Genomic DNA, 6000 nt, shown 5'->3' with positions numbered 1-6000 from the left:
AGCTTCTAGAAACAAAAATTAGAAAGATTGAGGAGAGCGTAAGGGAACTTCGGGACAACACAAAACAAAACAACATCAGGATAATAGGGGTGCCAGAAGGAAAGGAAACTGAGCAAGGAATAGAAAACCTGTTTGAAGAAATAATAACAGAAAACTTCCCTGATATAGGGAAGAAAAAACCCACACAAATCCAAGAAGCTCACAGAGTTCCAAGCAAAATGAACCCCAAAAGACCGACGCCAAGGCACATTATAGTTAAGTTGGCAAACACCAACGACAAAGTAAGAATCTTACAAGCGGCCATAGAGAGACAGACAGTTACATACAAAGGAACCCCCATCAGACTAGCAACTGATTTCTCAACAGAAACTCATCAGGCCAGAAGGGAATGGAATGAAATATACCAAGTCATGCAAAGGAAGGGTCTAAATCCAAGAATACTGTACCCAGCAAGGCTATCAATCAAAATTGAAGGTGAAATCAGGAGCTTCACAGACAAAAAAGGACTAAGGGAGTTTATCACCACCAAACCAGCAATGAAAGAAATGCTAAAGGGTCTGCTGTAAAAAAAAAAAAAAAAGAAGAAAGAAATAGGAAGCAAAGAAGGTACACAGGGGTATAGAATAAAAATGGCGTCAAATAAGTACCTATCAATAATAACTTTAAATGTAAATGGATTGAATGCCCCAATCAAAAGACACAGGGTAACAGACTGGATAAGAAAACAAAACCCAGATATCTGCTGTCTACAGGAAACCCACCTCAAAAAAAAGGATGCATACAGACTGAGAGTAAAGGGATGGAAAAAGGTTTTCCAGGCAAATGGAAATGAAAAAAAAGCTGGGGTTGCAATACTTATATCTGACAAATTAGATCTCAAAGTGAAGGACATAACAAGAGATAATGAAGGCCACTTCATAATACTAAAGGGAGAAATCCAACAAGAAGAAATAACTCTGGTAAACATATATGCACCCAATACAGGAGCACCAAGATACATTAAAAAACTCCTGGAAGATATCAAAGGAGAGATTGACAGTAATACAATCATAGTAGGAGACTTCAATACCCCACTATCACCATTGGACAAATCCTCTAAACAAAAAATCAGCAAAGAAACATCAATCCTAAATGACTCACTAGAACAGATGGAATTCATCGACATCTTCAGAACATTTCACCCCAAAGCCACAGAATATACATTCTTCTCAAGTGCACATGGGTCATTTTCAAAGATAGACCATATGTTAGGACATAGGCAAAGTCTCTCCAAATTCAAGAAGATAGAAATCATATCAAGTATCTTCTCAGATCACAGTGGCATAAAACTGGAAATCAACTACAATAAAAACAACCCAAAGAAATCAAACACTTGGAGACTAAACAGCATGCTATTAAACCATGACTGGGTTACCAAAGACATCAAGGAAGAAATAAAAAACATCATGGCAACAAACGACAATGAAAATACAACAATCCAAAATCTATGGGACACAGCGAAAGCAGTCCTGAGAGGGAAGTTCATAGCTTTACAAGCCTACTGCAAAAAACAAGAAACAATGGTAATAAATTACCTAACCCAACAACTCAAAGAGTTAGAGAGAGAGCAACAAGATAAGCCCAGTATAAGCAGAAGGAAAGAAATAATAAAGATCAGAGCGGACATAAACGACATAGAGACCAAAGAAACAATACAAAAGATCAACAAAACCAAGAGCTGGTTCTTTGAAAGGATAAACAAGATTGATGGTCCTCTAGCCAGGCTCACCAAGAAGCAAAGAGAGAGGACCCAAATAAACAAAATCAGAAATGAAAGAGGTGAAATAACAACAGATCCCGACGAAATACAAAGGATTGTTACAAAATACTACGAACAACTCTATTCCAACAAACTGGACAACCTAGAGGAAATCGACATATTCCTACAAAAATACAACCTTCCAAAACTCAATCAGGAAGATTCTAAACAGCTCAACATGCCAGTAACTATGGAAGAAATTGAAGCAGTCATCAAAAAGCTTCCGGCAAACAAAAGCCCGGGGCCAGATGGCTTCAAAGGAGAGTTTTATCAAACTTTCAAGGAAGAACTAAAACCTATCCTCCTCAGACTATTCCAAAAAATTCAAGAGGAAGGAACACTTCCAGGCTCCTTCTATGAAGCCAGCATCACCCTAATACCAAAACCAGATAAAGACAACTCAATGAAAGAGAATTACAGGCCAATATCCCTCATGAACATTGATGCCAAAATCCTCAACAAAATTCTAGCAAATCGGCTCCAGCAGTACATCAGAAAGATCATACACCATGACCAAGTAGGATTTATCCCAGGAATGCAAGGATGGTACAATATCCGCAAATCAATAAACGTGATACATCACATAAACAAATTGAGAGATAAAAATCACATAGTCATATCAATAGATGCAGAAAAAGCATTTGACAAAATCCAACACCCTTTCTTGATAAAAACACTCAACAAGGTGGGAATAGAAGGATCATACCTCAACATAATAAAAGCTATTTATGATAAACCCACAGCAAACATCATACTCAATGGGCAAAAACTAAAACCATTTCCCCTAAGAACAGGAACAAGACAGGGATGCCCACTCTCACCACTCTGTTTGACATAATACTGGAAGTATTAGCTATCGCAATTAGGCAAGAAGAACAAATAAGAGGCATCCAAATTGGAAAAGAAGAAGTGAAGCTGTCCTTATTTGCAGATGACATGATATTGTACATAAAAAACCCTAAAGATTCCATCAAAAAACTAATAGACTTAATAAATGAATTCGGCAATGTAGCGGGATACAAAATTAACGCCAAGAAATCTATGGCTTTTCTATACACCAATAATGAACTTACAGAAAGAGAGACTAAAAAAGCAATCCCATTTACCATCGCACCAAAAAAATTAAGATACCTAGGAATAAACTTAACTAAGGAGGTAAAAGACCTATACGCAGAAAACTACAGGACACTGAAAAAAGAGACAGAGGAAGACGTAAACAGATGGAAGAACATACCATGTTCCTGGATTGGTAGAATCAACATCATTAAAATGTCCATACTACCCAAAGCAATCTACAGATTCAATGCACTCCCCATCAAAATACCAACAGCATATTTCACAGACCTAGAAAGAACTCTCCAAAAATTCATCTGGAATAAAAAAAGACCCCGACTAGCCTCAGCAATCCTCAGAAAGAAGAATAAAGTAGGTGGGATCTCAATACCAGATTTCAAGCTGTATTACAAAGCCACTGTTCTCAAAACAGCCTGGTACTGGCACAAGAACAGACATATTGATCAATGGAACAGAATAGAGAACCCAGATATCGACCCAAACCACTAAGCTCAATTAATATTTGACAAAGGAGGCATGAACATACAATGGACTCAAGACAGTCTCTTCAATAAATGGTGTTGGGAAAACTGGACAGATACATGCAAAAAAATGAAACTAGATCACCAACTTACACCATACACAAAAATAAAATCAAAATGGATACAGGACTTAAACATAAGACGGGAAACCATAAAAATACTAGAGGAATCCACAGGCAACAAAATCTCAGACATATGCCACAAGAACTTCTTCACTGACACTGCCCCTAGGGCAATGGAAGCTAAAGAGAAAATTAACAAATGGGACTACATCAAAATAAAAAGCTTTTTTACAGCAAAAGAAACCATCAACAAAACAACAAGAAAGCCCACTGCATGGGAAAACATATTTGCAAATGCTACCACTGATAAAGGTTTAATCTCCAACATCTACAGGCAGCTTATGCAACTTAATAAGAGGAAGATAAATGATCCAATAAAAAAATGGGCAACAGACCTAAACAGAATATTTTCAAAAGAAGACAGGAGGAAGGCCAAGAGACACATGAAAACATGTTCAAAGTCACTTATTATCCGAGAGATGCAAATCAAAACAACAATGAGGTACCATCTCACACCTGTCAGAATGGCTATCATCAACAAATCAACAAACAACAAGTGTTGGCGAGGATGCGGAGAAAAAGGAACCCTCGTGCACTGCTGGTGGGAATGCAGACTGGTGCAGCCACTGTGGAGAACAGTATGGAGTTTCCTCAGAAAACTGAAAATGGAACTCCCATTTGACCCAGTAATCCCACTCCTGGGAATATATCCGAAGAAACTAGAAACACCAATCAGAAAGGATATATGCACCACTATGTTCATAGCAGCACAATTTACAATAGCTAAGATTTGGAAACAGCCTAGGTGCCCATCAGCAGATGACTGGATCGGAAAACTGTGGTACATCTACACAATGGAATACTATGCTGCCATAAAAAAGAAGGAATTCTCATCATTTGCAGCAACCTGGATGGAATTGGAGAACATTATGCGAAGTGAAATAAGCCAGTCAATGAAAGAAAAATACCACATGATCTCACTCATTTAGGGATAAAGAACATTATAAAGTGGTGAACAAAAAGATAGATACAGAGACAGTAAAGCATCAAACAGACTTTCAAATTACAGGGGGAAAGTTTGGGAAAGGTGGGGGAGTTATGAAATCAAACGAAGGACTTGTATGCATGCATATAAGCATAAACAATGGACGAAAAACTCTGGGGGGGAGGGCATGTGTGGGTGTGGGGTGGGGGGGTAATAGTAAGATATGTACACATATAATACCTCAATAAAAATATTAAAAAAAAAGAAAAGATTCTATTTAGGTCTGTTGCCCATTTTTTTTTATTGGATCATTTATCTTCCTTTAATTAAGTTGTATAAGCTGCCTGTAGATGTTGGAGATCAAACCTTTATCAGTGATGCCATTTGCAAATATGTTCTCCCATGCTGTAGGCCTTCTTGTTGTTTTGTTGATGGTTTCTTTTGCTGTGAAAAAGCTTTTTATTTTGATGTAGTCCCATTTGTTAATTTTCTCTTTAGCTTCCATTGCCCTAGGTGCAGTGTCAGTGAAGAAGTTCTTGTGGCATATGTCTGAGATTTTGCTGCCTGTGGATTGCTCTAGTATTTTTATGGTTTCCCGTCTTATGTTTAAGTCCTGTATCCATTTTGAGTTTATTTTTGTGTATGCCATAAGGTGGTGATCAAGCTTCATTTTTTTGCGTGTATCTGTCCAATTTTCCCAACACCATTTATTGAAGAGACTGTCTTGACTCCATTGTATGTTCATGCCTCCTTTGTCAAATATTAATTGAGCATAGTGGTTTGGGTCGATATCTGGATTCTCTATTCTGTTCCACTGATCTATATGTCTGTTCTTGTGCCAGTACCAGGCTGTTTTGAGAACAGGGGGTTTGTAATACAGCTTGAAATCTGGTATTGAGATCCCTCCTACTTTATTCTTCTTTCTCAGGATTGCTGTGGCTATTCGGGGTCTTTTTTTATTCCAGATGAATTTTTGGAGAGTTCTTTCAGGGTCTGTGAAATATGCCATTGGTATTTTAATGGGGAGTGCATTGTATCTATAGATTGCTTTGGGTAGTATGGACATTTTAATGATGTAGATTCCACCAATCCATGAACATGTTATGTTCTTCCATCTGTTTACATCTTCCTCTATCTCTTTTTTCAGTGTCCTGTAGTTTTCCGTGTATAGGTCTTTTACCTCCTTAGTTAAGTTTATTCCTAGGTATCTTAATTTTTTTTGGTGCGATGGTAAATGGGATTGCCTTTTTAGTCTCTCTGTCTGTAAGTTCACTATTGGTGTATAGAAAGGCCATAGATTTCTTGGCGTTAATTTTGTATCCTGCTACATTACCAAATTCATTTATTAAGACTATTAGTTTTTTGACGGAGTCTTTTGGGTTTTTTATGTACAATATCATGTCATCTGCAAATAAAGACAGCTTTACTTGTTCTTTTCCAATTTGCATGCCTTTAATTTCTTCTTCTTGTCTAATTGCAATGGATAATACTTCCAGTATTATGTCAAACGGGAGTGGTGAGAGTGGGATCCCTGTCTTGTTCCTGTTCTTAGGGGAAATG

This window comes from Eptesicus fuscus, chromosome 14, assembly GCF_027574615.1.
Source record: "Eptesicus fuscus isolate TK198812 chromosome 14, DD_ASM_mEF_20220401, whole genome shotgun sequence".
In the NCBI taxonomy this organism is placed as follows: domain Eukaryota; kingdom Metazoa; phylum Chordata; class Mammalia; order Chiroptera; family Vespertilionidae; genus Eptesicus; species Eptesicus fuscus.
The sequence above is the reverse complement of the archived record's forward strand: the minus strand, read 5'-3'. Positions refer to the sequence as shown.